This window comes from Pleurodeles waltl, chromosome 4_1, assembly GCF_031143425.1.
Source record: "Pleurodeles waltl isolate 20211129_DDA chromosome 4_1, aPleWal1.hap1.20221129, whole genome shotgun sequence".
Lineage (NCBI taxonomy): Eukaryota > Metazoa > Chordata > Amphibia > Caudata > Salamandridae > Pleurodeles > Pleurodeles waltl.
In genome coordinates this window covers 382,070,025-382,091,570 of record NC_090442.1, presented here as the reverse complement: position 1 = coordinate 382,091,570, position 21,546 = coordinate 382,070,025, and positions in this window count along the sequence as shown.

Here is a 21,546-nt window from a genome sequence, read left to right as displayed (position 1 = left end):
GCCAATGACGATGTGCGCCGGCGGTCGCGGTACGCACCGCCGCGGGCGTGACCGCCATTTTCTCTCTGCTTAATCACTCGAGACCTGATCATCCACAGGAGAGGACCTATACTGCAAGTGCTGCTGTGACCTCGGTCTGGAAGAGACAATGGCTGCTGCGACTGGGGAAAGGGCCCCTGCCTTCACATCTGAGGAATTGGAGAAACTTGTTGATGGGGTCCTCCCCCAGTATGCGGTACTCTACGATCCTCCAGACCAACAGGTAAGTACACTGGGACCATGCTTTGTGGGCAATGCCTGGGTTGAGTGGGGTGAATGAACGATGGTGCGGAGGGGAGCGTATGAGGCATGCATCAAACGACAGATGAGAGCATGTGCCACATGGCAAGTGTGGGGATGGGGGGACACTCACATCGAGCATGCCGAAAATTCTGATATTGTATTTTCTCTCCCTGTACGTGTCACATAGGTCAGCGCCCATCAGAAAGTCGACATTTGGCGTGCCATCGCCAAGGACGTCCGGACCCTGGGGTTCCACAACAGACGGGGCACCCACTGCCGCAAGAGGTGGGAGGACATCCGCCGCGGGAGCAGAAAGACAGCGGAGGCTCTGCTGGGGATGGCCTCCCAACGTAGGAGGGGTGCCACGCGTCAATTGACCCCCCTGATGCCTCAGATCCTGGCGGTGGCCTACCCAGATTTGGATGGGCGCGTGAGGACATCACAGCAGACACAAGGGGGTGAGTACACTCTCATTCTGCTGACTATGCGCGCAGTGGAGGTGTCTGGGTGGGGGAGGAGGGTTGTGGGTATCCCTAGGCCAGGGCGATTTCTGTAGGCTAGGCCCCTCCGTAAGGCATGGCCCTGTGCCCCCGCCCCCCACCTCTGTAGGGTGCCAAGTACAGCTATCCATGGCCCTGTGTCACCTATGTGTGCAGTTGTCGTCCATAGGCTTGTAGGCCATGTCCCACTGATTGAGTAGTGTACCCCAAGTGCGCGGCGTAGTGCAGGGGGCTTCTGTGTCTGTCTCTCCGCCAACTGTGTTGCCAATGCATGCACTCAACATGTCTTTATTCTTCCCCCCCTTTTTTTGGTCTGCTCTTCCTGTTCATGTGTGCATTAGCATCATCTGGCAGAGGAGAAGTGGCATTGGAGCACGAGGGAGCTGCATCTCACATGGCCCCGGAGGGCCATGCAACGGACTCTGATTTGACCAGTGAGACGGAGGGCGAGGGGGGCTCCACAACGGGGACACGTGGAGACATCAGCGACACCGACACGTCCTCGGAAGGGAGCTCCCTTGTGGTGGCGGCAACATCCGTGCCCACCGCAACAACAGGTACAGCCGCCACCCAGCGCACCAGCTCCGCCCTCCCAGCAGCCCCTCAGCGTTCGCCCCGTGCCCGCTCGCACACCAAGGCGGGCATCTCCTTCGCCCCAGGCACCTCAGGCCCTGGCCCAGTTACCCCTGCTGCCCTCAGTGAGGAGGTCATCGACCTCCTCCGGACGCTCATTGTTGGGCAGTCTACCCTTTTGAATGCCATCCAGGGGGTGGAAAGGGAGGTGCATCGGAGCAATGCATACCTGGAGGGCATTCATTCGGGTCAGGCTGCCCATCAGCGATCGTTCAACGCTCTGGCCTCAGCACTGACGGCAGCCATTGTCCCTGTCTCCTGCCTCCCTCCTCCAACTCCCTCCACCCAGTCCTACTCCCCTGTTCCTCTGCCTATCCCAGACACACCTACAGACCAGCCTGCACACACCTCAACACCCAAGGTCAGCTCATCCAAACATAAGCACCACACATCACAGAAGCATTCACACAAGCAACATCCACATGCAGACATGCCAACAGCCACTGCCTCCTCTGTGTCCCCCTCCTCCTCGTCTCCCTCCTCCCTCCCTGTGACGTCCCAACTCACACTTGCATGCACCACTTCATCAGCCACTACGACCATCACCAGCACACCCACCAGAACACTCCGCACACGTGCAGTCACCACCCCCACTGCCATTTACACGTCCCCTGTGTCCTCTCCCAGTGTGTCTGTCACCCCCTCTTCCAAACCACACAAACGCAGGCAGCCACCCACCCAACAGCCATCCACCTCACGACAGCCTCCGTCACAAGCACCTGCACCCATAGACAGCACACTTGACTCTCCTACAACCACATCCTCTTCCTCCACTCCCATACCCACTGCACCTACCCTTCCCATTGCTCCCAAAAAGTTTTTCCTCTCCAAAATTAACCTCTTTCCATCACCTGACCCACCCCCTCCATCTCGTAAAAGTCCAATCTGCACCTCAGCCACCACAACCCCTGGACCTACAAGGACCATAGTCCAGGGATATTGGAGTCCCCCACCTTCGAGGGCAACCACATCGGCCAGCAGCAAAGGGACAGCCAGCCCACCCCCTGGGAAAAAAACAAAAAAAGCCAAGGGCCGGCGCGAGAAAACAGAGACGGCAGCCTCCACAGGCACCACCCTGGCACCGTCAGGGAGTGGGGTGCCACCTGGCACATCTCCAAAGGGAGGCAAAGGCCACAGAGGATCAGGCAAGGATGGCAAGGGCAGCACGGCCGACAAGTCGGGCAGCAGGCGAGCTGCTCAGGAGGGCCCCACCAGCCCCATTCCGGGGGTGAAGGAGGACACCCAGGGGCACGGGCCACCAGCACAGGAGGGCCCAGCAAGCGAGAAGTCAGATGGCGAGTGAACACCATCTATTGGCCGGATCTGGTGCCCTGGAGACACATGTGAAGCACCGCTGAACAGGGCACCGCCGTCTCAAGAACCGCTGAGCAGGGCCCTTCAAGACAAGCACCGCTGAACAGGGCACCGCCGTGTCAAGAACCGCTGAACAGGGCCCTTCAAGACAAGCACCGCTGAACAGGGCACCGCCGTGTCAAGAACCGCTGAACAGGGCCCTTCAAGACAAGCACCGCTGAACAGGGCACCGCCGTGTCAAGAACCGCTGAACAGGGCCCTTCAAGACAAGCACCGCTGAACAGGGCACCGCCGTGTCAAGAACCGCTGAACAGGGCCCTTCAAGACAAGCACCGCTGAACAGGGCACCACTGTGTCAAGAACCGCTGAACAGGGCCCTTCAAGACAGGCACCGCTGAACAGAGCCCTTCAAGACAAGCACCGCTGAACAGGGCACCGCCGTGTCAAGAACCGCTGAACAGGGCCCTTCAAGACAAGCACCGCTGAACAGGGCACCGGCGTCTCTGCACCGCTCCACTTGGCCCTTCATCTCAAGCACCGCTCCGCTGGGCCCTTCATCTCAAGCACCGCTCCGCTGGGCACCGCCGTCTCTGCACCGCTCCGCTTGGCCCTTCATCTCAAGCACCGCTCCGCTGGGCACCGCCGTCTCTGCACCGCTCCGCTTGGCCCTTCATCTCAAGCACCGCTCCGCTGGGCCCTTCATCTCAAGCACCGCTCCGCTGGGCACCGCCGTCTCTGCACCGCTCCGCTTGGCCCTTCATCTCAAGCACCGCTCCACTGGGCCCTTCATCTCAAGCACCACTCCGCTGGGCACCGCCGTCTCTGCACCGCTCCGCTTGGCCCTTCATCTCAAGCACTGCTCCGCTGGGCCCTTCATCTCAAGCACCGCTCCGCTGGGCACCGCCGTCTCTGCACCGCTCCGCTTGGCCCTTCATCTCAAGCATCGCTCCGCTGGGCACCGCCGTCTCTGCACCGCTCCGCTTGGCCCTTCATCTCAAGCACCGCTCCTCTGGGCCCTTCATCTCAAGCACCGCTCCGCTGGGCCCTTCATCTCAAGCACCGCTCCGCTTGGCCCTTCATCTCAAGCACCGCTCCGCTGGGCACCGCCGTCTCTGCACCGCTCCGCTTGGCCCTTCATCTCAAGCACCGCTGACACATTGGCAGAAGGGGCAGGCCCGGATCAGTGTCGGACAGGGCTGCACGATACACTCTGGGCACCAAGAGTCCTCCAGTACCGCTGGAGTCTGCCATCCACTTGTGAGACTGTGGCTTTGCACTCCCCAGGATGGCACAGTGGGCAAGCCACCCACTGTAGAGACTTGAGAGACTGTGGCTTTGCACTCCCCAGGATGGCACAGTGGGCAAGCCACCCACTGTAGAGACTTGAGAGACTGTGGCTTTGCACTCCCCAGGATTGAACATTGGCCGTGGAGGCCCCTCGTGGATCTGGCGTCGTGGACTCATGTGGCTGAGGTGGCCCAACTTCCCTTCCCCCTGAGGTGCCTGTAGTTTTCCTATCTGATGCCCCTGCAGTGTTCTCTCCAATGGATTCGGGTCTCATGTGTGGGCTTTGCCCATGTATTGAGGACCATTGGCCCACGTACAATGACAGAAAGCCAATTCTGATGGGACAATATACATATGTGTATATAGTTATGGGATGTTCGTCGTACTTATTTACTTTGCCTTACAATATATTTGTATTACAATTACTTATTATTTTGTCTTTGCAATCTTCTGGGTGGTTTGGGGGGTGTCACTCTGAGTTGTTGCTCTGCATTGGTGTGTAGGTAGTTGGCGGGGGGGGGGTGTCGCGTATGTGTGTGCCCGTAATCTTTTCTCCTCCCCCCTCCTGTGTGTCGTAGGTGCAGTACTCACCGTTGTCTTCTGCGCCGGCGTTCGTGCTCCTGGTAGAGGAGCAGGTAGACAATAGCTGGTAGGTTGTGTAGTTCTGGTTCCATGCTGTCCAGATTCCTCGTGGAGTGTGTAGAGGTGAGCGTTTTCCCGTTCATAGTCTGTTTCCGCCGTGTTTTTATCGGCGGGGCTCCCGCCCCGGAAAAGGTGGCGGATTGGTGAGTTGTGATAGGGTGGGCGGTACATTGTCTGCCGCCTGTCTGTTGGCGGTGACCGCCGCGGTGCTTGTCTGTACCGACGTGGCGGTCAGAGTGTTAAAGTGGCGGGCTGTGTTGGCGGTTCCCGTCAAGGTCAGAATTCAATTTTTTGGGCCGCCTGCCTGTTTGCGGGTTGGCCGCCGCTTTAACACCGACCGCCAGGGTTGGAAAGACCCCCATAGTGTTTTAGTACTGATCACATGACAAATTTTCTACCAAGAGAACAAGCAGATGCCTAACTGAGCTCATACAAATTAGTAGGTGGTCTTTAGGAGCAACAACAATCTAAGCACTTTAGGCTATACAGGCTGGTTTCAAATTTGTGTAGCTCACGTATCAGGATGTAGCACACCCTAGGCTTAGCAATGAGCTATTACAAGTTAGCTTTAGCAAGAAAACTTGGCAGTGGCACGTTACACTTACGCTAAGACAAACAAATATTTTCAGATTCTTCAACAGATGCCAATATGGTGTAATATTTTCTAAGAGTAAATCTACTCCCATGAGTGGGCAGTGGGAATTCCAGGACAGTGTGCTTCCCTGAAACGCATACTTAAATTCAGAAACTTGTGAGTTCGAAACTATTCACAGACTTGTTCAGCCCATTTCCGCTCTCAGAATCACAGATGTACTCCTCTGAAGGGCAATAGTAAAACTGCTCCCAAGGTGAGGTAAGAAAGAGACAACTCTCAAAACTGGACTGAGTGTGGGGAAAAGAGTTTCTCCACAGGGAAACCTGTTTTACCCTTGGAGTAAAAAAAGTTATCCAGTGCATCTGTGCTTCCTCTGGGAGTTCCAAATAGGCCTGTTTTCTTGTGTATATTTGCACATGCAAAAATGGACTTGGCAAAAAATTCCAGGATTACTGTTAAGAAAACTGCAACTTTCGCAGCTTGTTATTGCCTAGAAATATTTTTGAATTCCATTAATTTAAAAATCGACATTTTAAATATAGGTGTAAAACAATATGCATCGATTTTTTAATTTCTTTGTAAATTGTGCCCTTACTGTACTCAAATGATTAGTCCTTCCACTGTTATATTTCTTTGCTATTTCTCTCATTTGAAGCTATACTGAATTCTGAGTTTCAAAACAGTTTTTGTCGAGGCATATTTCAATTTTTTCTTCTCAGAGAGTTTTCTGTTTCACAGTTGGTGTGATGCAGTATTTCGGAAATCTTTCATTATCTACTTAGGTCAACTGAATCAGTTAATGCAAATGGTGATCAGATTTTTTCCATTATAGTTTGTCAAGCAAGCTTACTTCTTCGTAATTGTTTACTAAACGAGTTTGGAAGTAGATCTATTTAGTTTTTTCTCCCAGGATTTCAATATTTCTTAAGATACAGTGATGCTATAACCCAGGGTAACGCAGCAATAACATATTTCCTGCGCTGATTTCTCATCTAATAACTGACAGTTACCATACTGCCGTAGGTGCTGAGCCTGGCAGCGCCGGAGACATCTCAAGGGACATTCCCTGACAGATGCCCACTCACTGCACAAGCTGTGCCCCTCAAAGATTGATGTTGGAGTTGCCCGCGGTTATGGATATGTTTGTTCTTCTTGAATATATGTCACTTAAAGGTCTAACAGTTGCAGACATTTTGTCAATCAATTCATAATTTCCCATGGCACAATGAGAAAGCAAACTGTCTTCTTCGATCTTCTGAAACATTTCGCTGATTGCTTGGACATTTTCTTTGCTGCAGTAAGATAGCTCGCATGTGTGTATAACCTCTTGATTGATGAGCACTGGATGTGGTGAGTTAAAGTGTGTATCATGTTTGAAAGGCATTGGCTGGGCGAGAAGGGGTGCATCACAAGCTAAATAGGAGAACGATTCTCTAAAGAAAGTAGTCGATGTGCACATGTAGTAATACTCCTACAAACAATGCAGATTTACTACTTTTAGTAATTCACAGATATGGCCGGGCAGGGCCGGCGCAAGGCATGGGAAGTGTGTTAACCTCGGAGGTCTAAAGGTGTGATGGCATTCCTGGCATTTGGAGTAAAGGAGAGGGTAAAAGTGGGTGAAGGACGTGGGGCAGTAACAAGGTCAACAAATGTTTTGGCTCATAGGGGCCAGGTCAGACAGCCCCTCTGTTAAAAAGTGCCATGTGCCCCTGTCGGCCTTCTTTTTTGTTTTGCATTTCCATGCAACAGATGACTCCTTTGTTTACAGGATCAGCTGGACATTAATGTATGGGGTAGAGGGGTCAGCGGAGGAGGGAGACGCCATTGCTGGCCAGTGTTCATGACCAAAATGCTGTTCCACTTCTAAACCCAGTGGAGATGGCCCCCACTTCCTGGGGCTTCAAAGAGCTGGATCAGGCTGAATGGTCCATGAGAGGGGCCCCCTTCTCTGCACCTTACAACCATTATCCAGTGCAGCGAGGTCCAGGACAGGGGGCCCCTCTCCAGGGTCTTGCAGCACTTGATTAGGATGCAAGATGCATGTGTGGGGCCACATTCTCGGGTCCATTGAAGTGATGAACTAAGCTGGAGTCAGCAGGTAAGTTAAAGTGTTTAGCATACTCGTGCATGACAGGCATCAACTGGCTGGTTCGGGTTCCAAGAAAAAACTGACAAAGTCAGCATGAATCCTTGCCATCCGCTCTATCTGCCAGAATGGGCCATATTCAAATGTAAACACTTTAAAGAGGAGCGAGAGCAGCTTGAGCCCGGAACATAACGCTCAAGCTGCATTAACACATTTAGTTAACACATATCAATACACTACATCACCTTCCCACAAAAATGAAAAGGAAACTGAGATAAAGTTCATGGAAAACAGATTGGAACCATTCAAAACAATAACAACCCTGCATCAATTAATGAGCATGTAGAATAAGGAGAAAAATCAATAATTAAACATCAACACATCACGTAATCTTTTACTTTATTTTTTTTTTGTCATAAGTGGCCTTATGCATCTTGTATCGGAATGAGAATCAGAATCATTGTTGACACTGTTTCCACTTTTGATATTTACTATGTGATACCTACTATGTGACTTGCTCTAACTTCCCACGTGTCTTCACCAGGCTGTATCCATTGTGTCCAATTTGAATCAGACTTGGAACATTTCCTACAGTTAATGATGCTTGCTTGCTTGCTGTGGTGTGAGTCTAACCAAATTGCATTTGTTCTACCAGCCTTTATTTTCTAATAGGACTGATCCATTGCCAAACTTGGAAATTCTTGTAGGGGAAGGAAAATTAGACTCTCCTTTTTTCACCACTCATGCTTTTTTGATCAAAACGTGACCTCCAACAGCAAGTCAAGAATCAAAGTAGTTCTTGTCAAAACGTGTTTCATCTTTGACTAACTTTGCTGTGACCTCATCTTTTAAAGTGTGTTTTCCTTTTGTTTTCTTAAGGACACAGTCCCTTAGCCTTTAGGAAATAAAGATGAGTGATCGTGATGCCCTCTCAACAATAAGAACGGAGTGACTCCAGTGGTGCATTGAGATGTAGTGTTGCTTTCCCATACTTATTGCTTGAAGAACTGTTTGACATCTGTTCCTGCTGCAAGAGTTGTCTGGACTCATTCTTTTATTACTTTGTTTCCTCTCTTTAACGGACCATTAGAGGATGGCAAGTCCAAAGCATCCCTCATATGCTTGACCTCATGTTTGTTGAAAAACCTGTTCATTTGGTCAGATATACAATGTGAGCCAATGTCGGCCACAAGAAACCTGGGCGATCCCTCAATGACAAACACCTACTTTAGAAATGAAATGGCTGAATCTGAGGAAGGAGAACAAAAGAAAAGTACAAACAAGAAGTAGCCAACTAAAATGATGACATATCTCAAATCACCAGGGAGCAAAACAAAGGGTCCCCAAAAATCAATACCCACTTTGTCCCAGGCTGCTTTAGGAGTATAGAACAGGGTGAAGGGGTGTTCTGTTCAACTTCCAATGCTTATCGGAAAGTAGACACTCAGCGCATTTGTCAACTGCTTGCTTTACCTGACTATTTAAAGCAGGCCATCAATAATGTTGATTGATGTGCTTACTAGTCTTGGTGGTACCTAAATGCCCTTGATGTACTTTGGAAATGATGAACTCGCTCAGTCTGAAAGGAGGAACATGTAAATCCCCCCTTAAAAACACTCCATGAACCAATGAGAGCTCCCCTGCCACTTGAGCGTGTGTCTTCAATTTCCCCTGCAGGCATCTGATTTCCGGCCAACTATGTATTACGCACAAACTGACCTGTTTAAGAATTTCATCTTCCTGGAAAGCATTCAACCAATCATCAGCTCCAATTGCGGCATTATCATCTTGAAGGTCCTCTACAGCATCAATGAAAACAACAGACACAACATCATCCATGTCAAATTCCTCATCTACTTCTGGCAAAAGTATGGGAGGCAGGCAATCTGCCCAAAAATTCTTCCCTCCAGCCAAAAGATTGATATTAAACATGTACTCATGGAGCTTTGAAACCAATCTTGTGAGTCTTGCAGACACATTGTTATGAATTCCCCCTTTGAAAATATAAACTAAGGGCTTGTGTTCTGTATGTAATTCAAACCATCATCCCCAGACACACGTTTAACATTTTTGAACTGCCCAAATAAAAGCTAGGGCTTCACACTCAATTGTGTTGTATTGTTCAAACTTCCCGATTGACCTGGAGGCAAATGCTAAGGTTTGCTTTCTAGCCCAGACTTTGTGCTCAGGAAAACCCCTAGACTATGGAGGCTGGCATGTACAGTAATTGCAGAGGTGCAATCATCCTTGAAAGCAGATAGAGTCTGTGCTTTTCCATCAAGTCTTTTACCTTGTTGAAAGCAGTCTGCACTTCCTCCCCCCAAATAAACTTCTGTCCTTTACGCAACAGGGATATGCGCAGCTCTACTGCTATTGCATATACTGACACAAACTGAGTGTAATACTCTGCAAGACCTATAAAAGAGCACAGAGCATCGCTGTCAGTGAGTGCACTAGCTTCTTTGATGGCTTTTACTAACGGGAATTTGGGTTTGATACCAGTGTCTGTGGTGACATGACCTAAGTAATCCAATTCTTTGGTAGCAAATTTACATTATCTTTTATAATGGTTATACCTCTGTGTGTGAGGATGGACAAGACTATACCAAGTATGCAATTCCGTTGATCTAAAGAATAGTATATCGTCCTGGTACGCGTGTACTCCTTTAAGATCAGCAAACAGACATCCATAAGCTCCTGAAGACACTGGCAGCTGGTGCCAGCCCAGACAGTGGCCTCAAGCATTTGTAGGCTCCGAAGGGGGTGACAAAATCTGTCAGTTCTTGTGACTCCTTGTCCAAAGCAATTTGATGGTATGCTGATCTCAAATCAATAAAAAAAACATTTAGGTCCTCATTACAACCCTGGCGGTCGGTGATAAAGCGGCGGTAATACCATCAACAAGCCAGCGGTAAAAAAACTGGAATTATGACCACAGTGGAAATTGCCAACACAGACAGCCACTTTAACACATTGACCGCCATGGCGGTAGCAACAAGCCAACAATGTTCCGCCCACTGTATTACAACAGGCCTATCTGCCACCTTTTCCGGGGTAATACCAACAACAACAAAAGCACGGCGGAAACAGATCTCAGAAGTCAAAGGACTCACCTCTGGACACTCAGGGAAGAACCATGCCACCATGAAGCCCGAACTGCAGATCTTCCCCATGCTGGCCTACATCCTCCTACAGCAGGAATACCAACGCCGGCAAAGACGACCACGGTGAGTACTGTCGCCTAGCACACAGGCGAGGAGGGAGGAAAAAGAGAGTTACACACACATGCAACACCCCCACCCACAGCAACATACACACAAACAGATGCAACAACATTACACATCCACCCCGTACCCCTCAGGAATAATGCAAGGACAAAAGGAAGTGATTGAAGTGAGTGTAATAAGAAAAAATTCTAGAAATACATCCTCAAAGTCCAAAATAGTATTTACAGATATACCAATGGAGGGACACTGCCCAGTCCATAATGTCCCTGGGCCACAGGGCCACATCACATAGGCCAAGTAAATACACAGGCACCTCAGGGGGACAGGGAATGGGGGGCACCTCAGCCACAAGATGGTACAACACCACTTGTCCTGGAGGGGGCAACATGCCCTGTGCGATGTCCTGGGGAGTGCAAAGCCACAGTCTCTCAAGTGGGTGGTTTTCCCACTGCTTGGTCCTGGGGAGTGCAAAACCACAGTCTCTCTAGTGGGTGGTTTGCCCCATGCTTGGTCCTGGGGAGTGCAAAGCCACAGTCTTTCAAGTGGGTGGTTTGCTCACTGCTTGGTCCTGGGGAGTGCAAAGCCCCAGTCTCTCTAGTGGGTGGTTTTCCCACTGCTTGCTCCTGGGGAGTGCAAAGCCACAGTCTCTCAAGTGGGTGGTTTGCCACTGCTTGGTCCCGGGAAGTGCAAAGCCACAGTCTCTCAAATGGATGGCTTCTCCACTGGTTCTGGAGGGGGCCTTGTGCCCAGTGTGCTTCATCCTGGCAAGGAGGGGGTGAGTGGATGGCTTCTTCCACTGGTTCTGGAGGGGGCCTTGTGCCCAGTGTGCTTCATCCTGGCAAGGATGGGGTGAGTGGATAGCTTCTTCTACTGATTCTGGATGGGGCCTTGTGCTTCATCCTGGCAAGGAGGGGGTGAGTAGATGAATTCTTCCACTGGTTCTGGAGGGGGCTTTGTGCCCATTGATGCAGATCTTTGGGAGTGCAAGGTCACAGTCTCTCACCTGGGTGTCATACCCACAGGATTTGCAGTGGGCAGGATGCATGACACTCCATGGAGGCAGGACTTCAGACCGTCCGCCGGTGGTGACGGCAGCTCAGTAGTGGCAGTGCCGGTGCTGGTGTCGTTGCTGCTAGTGGTGGGGGGAGGCACCAGCCCTTCCCCGGCAGCCTCAGATGGCTGCTCACTGGGGCTGCTGCTGGTGGCAGTGGTGCTGGCAGTGGTGCTGGTGGCGGTGCAGGTGGCGGTGCAGGTGGTTTTGCAGGTGACAGTACTGACAGTGGTGGGGGGAGGCTCCAGCCCTTCCCCTGCAGCCTTGGACAGCTGCCCACTGGGACTGCTGCTGCTGGTAGTGGTGCTGATGGCAGTGCAGGTGGCGGTGCTGGCATTGGTGGGGGGAGGCTCCAGCCCCTCCCCTGCAGCCTCAAACAGCTGAAGCGCCATGGTTGGTGTTGGGGGCTCAGATTCTGTCACAGCACCAGGTCTCCTGTCCCTCCTGCCTGCAGGGGCAGGCCATTTGCCCTTGCGCTTGCCATCTGGTGGTGCCTCCTTGCCTCTGCTGTCTCATCTGGTGTTGCCTGCTTGCCCTTGCCGTCTGGTGGTGCCTCCTTGCGCTTCCCCTTGGAAGATGGTGGTGCCACCTTGCCCTTCCAAATGTAAGCTGGTGGTGCCTCCTTGCCCTTGGCAGCTGGTGGTACATCCTTGCCCTTCCCCTTGGCAGCTGGTACAGGCACACTACCAGTGCTGATGGGTGTCTCTTTGGAGCCTCTCACACCTACAGTAGCTGCTGAACCTACAGTGGCTGTGGACTGGGTGGCTGAGGTGCTAGCCTGGGTTCTGCCCAGCCTGGCCTGATGTGAATGATGGGGGGAGGGGTAAGGAAGAGGTCAACGGCGGAGAGGAAAAGCTTCTTAGGGACACTGGGGCGGGAAGAGGGTGAAGGTTTGGGAGTGGAGGAAAAGGGAGTGGTTTTAGAAGGTGTGTCTGAGTGCTTGCGTTTGTGTACTTTAGGGGGAGGGGGCACAGTCACATTGGGAGAGGACACAGGGGACATGTGCATGGATGTGGGGATGGTGACTGCCAGTGAGGGGCATGTAGTGATAGGCTATGGAGGCAGTGGGCGTGGATGTAGTGCATGCTGTTGTGAGTGGAGACGCTACTGGGAGGGAGGTGGACGAGGAGGAGGATGGGGACACAGTGGAGGCAGTGGATGTTGTTATGTCAGTATCTGTATCTTGTTGTTGTTATGTCAGTATCTGGATGGTGTTTGTGTGAGTGCCTGTGGGATGATGTTTGGTGCTTGTGTTTGCCTGAGCCACTCCTGTGTGTTGTCTTGTGTGCATGCTGGTCTGAATATGGGCTTGGGATAGGTTGGGTTTCAGGGGCATGCAACTGGGCAGAGGGAGTTAGAGGGGGGAGGCTAGAGACAGGAACAATGGCTGCCATCAGGGAGGAGGCCAGAGCCTGGAATTATCTTATCAGAGTGAATGCCCTCCAGGAATGCATTTAAATGTTGCAAATGCCCTGCCAGGCCCTGCATGGCATTCAATATGGTTGACTGCCCAACAGAGATGGATTGCAGGAGGTCAATAGCCTCCTCACTCACGGCAGCGGGCTAACTGGGGCAGGGCCTGAGGTGTCTGGGGCGAGGGAGATGCCCACCCTTCTGGGTCAGCAGGCACGGGAAACTCACTGAGGGGCTGCTGGGGTGGTGGTGCTGGTAGGGGGGTGGCGGCTGTACCTCAGAGGTGTCCGCTACCACTAGGGAGCTTCCATCGGAGGAGGTATCACTTTCAGAACTGTCCCCTCCTGCCTCCGCCATGGTGCTTCCCTCGTCCTCCGTCCCACTGGTGCCCTCACCGTTGGTGGATTCGGCTTCATGGGCCCTGTGGGTTGCAGCTGCGTCCGTCGCCGGGGCCTCTGCTCCTCCGCCAGATGATGTTAATGAACAGAAGGACAGGATGCTAAAACAAAAAGTGGGGGAAGAGACAGAGGATACACTTGGTCAATGGCAGCAACACCACCCTTGGCGTACACAACACACAGGGAACAGCCCTATGCACTAGGCAATGCACTACCAGTCACAATGCTAGTCACCAGGCTATGGACAGTAATACCAAATGCAAATTGCAGCATACCTGAGACGCACAGAGCCCTGGCCAGTAGTGGATGCCCACTAGCTTGGTTGGAGGTGGAGTTCATCAGCCCCTGCCCAACATGGAACCTACCCTGCAATGTCCGGCCTGGCCTAGGGGCACCAACAGCCACACACCCTCCACCCAGAGACCACCCCACCATGCACAAGTAGTATATTGGGAACTATACTCACCTCCTTGTGGCTGCTGTGATGCTCTCAAACTCCCATCCAGCTCCGGATAGGCCACCACCAGTGAGCAGCACATAGGAGAGGTCAGGCTTCGCCGGGCACCACTTCCTCATTGGGGGGCCGTCCCCAGCTGGGCCTCCGCCGTCTTCCATGCTCAGCATCTCAGGTCCTCCCACCATTTGCGACAGTGGGTGCTCCGCCTGCCGTAGACCCCCAGGGTCCGCATGTCCTTGGCGATGGCACACCATATACCCTTTTTTTGATGGGCGCTGACCTGCAGAGGAAATACACATAGAAAAAAGGTATCAGTCATACCATCCCGCCTGTTACACTAATGGCCCACCATAGCCCTCCCATCCCCTTACGCACATACATTGCCCACCATATATGCAGCACGCAGCCCAGAACCCCTCAACCACCCCCCTTACACAAGGCCCTCACATACAGCACTCCATGCATTCATGCCCCATGCATCGTGCTCACAGTGTACTCACCTGTTGATCTGGAGGCCCATACAGCATTCGGTACTGGGGTAGGACCCCATCCACCAGTCTCTCCAACTCCGCAGCGGTGAAGGCAGGGGCCCTTTCCCCAGTGACTCGAGCCATGGTCGGTTCCAGACACAGGTCACAGCAGCACTTGCACTGTAGGTCCTCTCCTGTTGAAGGTCAGGTAGCAAGTGAGTGAACAGATAGAAAATGGCAGTAACGTCAACGGCGGTGCGTACCATCACCGCCGGCGTACATCACCATTGGCTACTGTAACCTTTAGGGCCCAATGTTAACCAATGAGGAGTTTCACAGCGGTACTCGACCGCCTCCCGCAATAGCGCACAACGTCAGCAGCATTACATCATTTCTACCTGTCCATCCACACAGGATAGGCGGCCACCATTTCGGGGGGGGCAGGCCATGGAACCTAACTGCGTCACAGCACACATAGGCACAATTTGGGCCTAAACATCAACATACTGTTTCTGTCACAACATGCAATGCACTGTACATTTAGGAAATGTTGAAAACTGACCAGATGCTCATCATTTTGTCCCCTAGATTACAACCGCTGAGGATGAATAGGAGATGGAGGCATCCCTCTGTGTATAGGCCCCTGGTGGACTTGGCAACAATGGAGGACAGGAACATTATCCTCACCTACAGACTTGATAGGGCCACAATCCAAGAGCTGTGTGCCCAATTGGAGCCAGACCTGATCTCAGCTATCCATCACCCCACTGGGATACTCTCTCTTGTGCAAGTCCTATCTGTGCTCCATTTCTTGGCAATTGGCTCCTTCCAAGTGACAGTGGGCTTGGCAGCATGAATGTCACAGCTAATGTTCTCAAATGTGCTGACCAGAGTGTTGTCTGCCCTGATGAAACACATGCGCAGCTACATCGTTTTCCCCCAAGTAGAGGATTTGGCCACAGTGAAAGCTGACTTCTATGCAATGGGACATATCCCCAACATTATTGGGGCAATAGATGGTACACATATTGCCTTTGTCCCCTCCCGGAGAAATGAACAGGTGTTCAGAAATGGAAAGAGCTTTCACTCAATTAATGTGCAGATAGTGTGCCTGGCGGACCAGTACATCTCCCATGTCAATGCAAAGTATCCTGGGTCTGAGCATGATGCCTTTACCCTGAGGAATAACAGCATCCCATATGTGATGGCTCATCCAGTGGATGTTGGTGTATGGGTATTGGGTTGGCCCTAAGGGTTAGTGTCTGGCTAACAGGTATCCCTCGGTATTTGCAGGTGTCTCTGGTTACTCCAACCTCTCATGACTACTGACCCCATTGAGGAATGCCGGGACCAGGGCAGAGGAACGTTACAATGAGGCACATGGGCGAACAACAAGAATTATAGAGTGAACCTTTGGCCTCCTGAAGGCCAGGTTTCGGTGCCTCCATCAAACAGGTTCCCTGTGCTGCTCACCCAAGAAGGTGTGCCTGATCATCGTGGCATGTTGCATGTTGCACAACCTTGCCTTATGTCGCCAGGTGCCTTTTCTGTAGGAGGATGAGGTTGGAGATGGGCTTGTGGCAGTGGTGAAGCCTGTGGACAGTGATGAAGGTGAGGCAGAGGATGAGGATGTGAAAAACAGAACAGCAATCATTCTACAGTACTTCCAGTGACACACAGGTAAGACACTGTAACTTCACCTACCATTGCAGTTTTGTGTTGTAACTTTTAACTGGCAGGCTGATATTCCCACTACTATGGCCACTTGCTGTACCCTTTGACATGTCTATTTACAGATATCTGTGCCCCACTCTGGCTCCTGGTGTATTGACTGCAGCAACCTACAGGTCATACCTAAGTATACATTACTGTACAGTTGAATTGCAATGTCTACAGATTGTGAAACACATACATAGTTAATTCACTTGACAGACTCAATACTTTTATTTTTTACAATGATGTTTATTCATGTGCTATTAAGTGGATGGGGGCTTGCTATAGGCTGGGGGGGGGGGGCGGGAGGAGAGTCCAGGATAGAGTCCAGTCTATTTGTATCACAGGTGCATTGTCCAACGGGGCATATGGCAGTTCAAGGTGGACAGGGTGACAGAGTGGGACACAAGGGTGACAATCAGGAGAGTCTTATTTCCTGCTGTGGGTCTTGGCACAATGTTCTCTGGCTTTGCCTGGATCACAGGGAGGTGGAGGGCTGTTCAACGGGTTGGCTTGCTTCAGGGGCCCGTTGGTGTGCCACTGCCTCCCTCATGATGTTGGCCATGTCTGACAGCACCCCTGCAGTGGTGACCAGGGTGGTGTGGATGTCCCTCAGGTTCTCTCTGATCCCCAGGTATTGTCCCACCTGCAGCCGCTGGGTCTCCTGCAACTTGGCCAGTATCTGTCCCATCGTCTCCTGGGAATGGTGGTACGCTCCCAGGATGTTGCTGAGTGCCTCCTGGAGAGTCCGTTCCCTGGGCCTGTCTTCCACCTGTCGCACAGCAGTCCTCCCAGTTTCCCTGTTGTACTGTGCCTCTGTCCCCTGAACGGTGTGCCCACTGACCCCAGGTCCCTGATTGTCCTGTGTTTGAGGGGTGGCCTGGGTGGCCTGGGGTCCCTGTAGTGGTGGACACACTGCTGATTGACGTGTCCTGGGGACAGAGGTATGGGCCCACTGTGTGGGTGCTGTGTTGGTGTTTCCTAAGGGGGGAGGCTCTGTGGTGGTATGGGACTGTGCCTGTGCCTGGGTCACTGACTGTCCGGAGGTCCCTGATGGGCCAGGTTGGTCATCCTGATCCAGACGAACAGAGCTGCTGTCATCACTGTGGGCCTCTTCTGGATGGGTACTGGATGTTGCTGGCACCTCCTGTCCTGTGATGTTGGGTGGGGGGACCTGTGGGGATCTAAATGCAGTGTTATTGTTTCTGCGTGTTCCATCTTGTGCATGGGTGTGTTGCCCTGTATGGTTGTGAGTGCCCTGTCAGCTTTGCCTTGTGTGAGTAGTTATTTTGTGGGCTACGTGATTCTCTCTAGTGTGCATGCTGTGGTGATGGGTGTTCATGCAGGGCTGTGAGTGGTGTCCATGCGTTGGTGGTGTATGCAGTGCTGGGTACTGGGATGGGTGGGTTGTGATGGTGGGTGTATGTGAGGTGGTGGGGTGATGGGGTGAGGGTAGAGGTGGGGGTATGTGATGGCATGCAGGTATGGGGGTGAAAGTAGTAAAGATTTGACTTACCAGAGTCCAGTTGTCCTGCTACTCCTGCGAGGCCCTCAGGATGCAGTATTGCCAAGACTTGCTCCTCCCATGTTGTTACTTTTGGGGGAGGAGGTGGGGGTCCACCACCAGTCCTCTGTACTGCTATCTGGTGTCTTGCTACCACGGAAGCACGTTCCCCATAGGTCGTTCCACCTCTTCTTGATGTCATCCCTTGTTCTTGGATGCTGTCCCAGGGCTTTGACCCTGTCCACGATTCTACGCCATAGCTCCATCTTCCTAGCGATGGATGTCTGCTGCACCTGTGATCCGAATAGCTGTGGCTCTACCCTGATGATTTCCTCCACCACGACCCTTAGCTCCTCCTCTGAGAACCTGGGGTGTATTTGTGGTGCCATGGGTGTAGTGTGAGGGGTGTGTGTGAGGGTGTGTGAGGTGATGTGTTGGGGTGTGTGCTGTGAGGTGTGTGGATGGTGTATGGTTAATGGTGTTCTGTGGCTCTGGTTGTGTGGGTACTCTTGCTGTATCTCTCTCTAGTAGCAATTTTTGTTAGTCGGAAAGGGATGTGGGTAATGTGTGTGTGTGTTTTATAGTGGTGTGGGTGTGTGGGTGTGGTGTGTGTATGGGTGTCAGGTGTGTGTAATTTAAAGTGACCAATGTAGTGTTGTTTTGTGTATTTGGAACGCAGCGGTATGTACCACCAATGGTTTACATCGGTTGAGTGTCCGCCGCAGTGATTCGTGGGTCATAATGTTGTGGGCGTTATTCTGTTGGTGTAACGGTGTGGGTTTTGGTACCGGCAGTTAATCACTGACCTTTGGGCTGGCGGACTTGTGTATGTGTCTGTATAGTTACGGATTGCTATGTGTGGATCATAATATGGATAGCAGTATACAGCCGCGGTCGCGGTATGTTGGTGGCAGTCAGCATGGCAGTAAGCGGGACTTACCGTCGATGTCATAATGAGGGCCTTAGTGTTTCCCAAGTTAGCCAACATCTCAAGTATCCTGGATTGAGGTTAGCAGTCAACCAAATTATTGGCATTCAAGGTGTGCCAGTCAGCATACAACCTGATGTTGCCTGATTTTTTGCATGTGACAACAATGGGTGCAACACATTGAGACGACTCTACAATTTCAATGATTCCTTGGCTACACAAATCTTTTACCTTTTGTTTGAGTTCTTCCCTGACTGACAAGGGAACTTAGTGTACTTTATGTACTAATGGTTGTGCTTGAGTTTTTAACCTTATATGATCATCAGAACCTTTTACAGTGCCCACCTGTTTGTGGAGTAGCTCTTTATGCTTGGCTAGAATAACATCCACGTGATCATCCAGACTACACATGGAGCTTTCCAGCATGGTCCCTGACAACCACAGGAGTATAAGAACCAGGAACATGATACAAACCCATCTTGCAAACCATTAATGTTCTTGCCTTTAATGGCAACATAAATCTTGGTGCTTGTCTCCCTGCCTATGCACTGAACCTTTCATGTAAAGAAACCTAAAAGGTCAATAGGCTTTTCACCAAAGGCTTTGGGGCCGATATCAGGAGGAATGAGTGAATTGTCATTACCCCATTTTTCATGAAAGGTAGCATCACGCAGAATAGTGATTGGTGATCCGGAGTCTGCCATGACCTGTAACATAACATTGTCTACCATAGCATCACAAGTGGGACCTTTCACTGCTGTGGCTATAGCATTACCTTCAATGGTTAACACATTGTTCACAGAATCAGTACAAGATTCAGTTTCAACATTCACACTGCTAATGCAAACTGCGCTTTGCTACTCCTGCATATGCTCTGAAAGTGTTCTAGTTTCTTGCAACCAAGACAATGTTTTCCTATGGCTGGACATCCGGGAAATTGGTCAAGTGTTTTTTTTTATATGCATCTGTAGCAAACTGAAGAAGCTCGCTTTAAGTTTCCTTTAATAATTTTCAGTTTCCCTTTACTGCACACAGCGAGAAAACCTCATGTCCAGGAGTGGAACCAGCAACAAAATTGATTGTGGCATCAAGGTTGAACACTTTAGAGGAAATTATGGATCACAGAGTGTTTTTTGCTAAATCCAAGACTCCACTAAGAGTAGGATTGTGACAGCTGAATAAAAGCTCCTGAAGCTTTTTTGACACACAATTAAAAATAAACTGATTCCAAATATATGTATCCAAATTCGGACCAAACACGCACATGGCTGCCAAGATTCTAAGTGCAGCTAGATATTCTTCCACCCCTTCATCAACTAGTTGTTTCCGTTTTACAAAGGTATGACTTTCTGAGATAACATTAGGTTCCTCTGCAAAGTGTTTATGCAACCTTTCAATTGCCTCTGGGTACACGCTCCAGGTGTCACCAGCTCCAGGAGCGGTAACCGGAGGTAAATTGTCAATTTGCAGTAAGACGCAAACTGCCGAAAAGCAGTTCAAATTTCCTTTGTGGGCTATAATCCCCACATCTATGGCGATGAGATGATTTTCTTAGAGGCCAAACGACTGAGCCCATCTGATGGGTTGTTTATCTGGTTGAGCGGAGAAGGGAGATGGCTGGCTGATTTGGTGGCCTTAATGACTTGAGTATGAAGTCACAATAAAATATGGTTTGTGCCAGGAAGAATTAGTGCCGAGCAGATGTTAACAAGTGAATCCAGAACTGGAACGAGGTCACAGAGGAAAGCAAGTTTATTTGGAAATAATAAGTTCAAGCATTGGTACTAGGGAATGGAAATTGCCAAGAAGATATGACTTGCCTGTGTAGAATAACTAGAAGATAATGAACGAGGAACTTCACAAACTTATATGCGTTAATACTGAATATTGGAAAGAGCTGCAGTGGTCACCCCATATATCAATTCGATCAGGCTGCTTTATTCCCATCCACGAGCACGATTATGAACAGGGCATTATGTTTCAGAAGAATTTGTTTTACAGTGCTGAGCTAGACAGGGATGGCCCCTGTACCCCTTGATCTTTGCTGTGGCTAGACTCTGACAGACCCTCAGAGAACGGAGAATAACAGTGGGCGCTAAATGAGCAAATACTTTCACTGTATGCAGATGATGCCATAGTTTACTTGAGACAACCTGATATTTCACTCCAGATGCTCCTGAACATCATGCAAGAATACTGGGAATTTTCAGGACTCAGGGTGAACATATTGAAATCTGTTCTGTACCCGTTAGGGGGCTTGGTGGGTCACCAGTTTGTGAATCTGCTGGCATCGGGCCTGGAAGTTGGATGGATTTAGGTATTTGGGTCACCACATCACCCATTAAGAGAAATAATTACATTACCCTAACATAGGAAGGATTATAGGGGCATTAAAACCCTCTATACAATTTTAGAATATCCTACATTTGTCATTGATGGGGAAGATTGCACTTTTAAAAATAATAATATTGCCACAATGTTTAAATGTGCCTTAAGGCACCTTCTACGAAATCCCCAAAGAGGTCTTCTGGGAGATCGATAAATTAATAGAGGAACTCTTATGGCAGGGCAAAAGATGCAGAGTGAGCTTATCCACTCAAATGGGAATGGGACAAGGAAGGTATAGAAGTGCCAGATTTGGAGATGCACTATATATATATATATATATATATATATATATATATATATATAAATGCACAACTACAACATGCAGTGTGCTGGTTGGATGGGAAGAAGAATTGGGAATGGGCATTGTTAGAAGGTTCTCACGGGGGACAACAACTAGGGGAATTAATGATGCAGGGCAGTAGAATACCCCACACATTCCCTCATATAGTCCGACTTATGGGGAAAATATGGGAGAGAGCAGTTTGACATGTGCTTAAAAGGGCACCTTATGCCCCAGACATGGATATTTGGATTCTATCCCCCTTTGCACAGATAGGACATACAGGCCCTCATTACAACATTTTCAGTAAAAGCCGCATACCGCCGTGCAGAAGACCGACAACACACCGCCACTGCAGCGGAATTCCGCCACAGC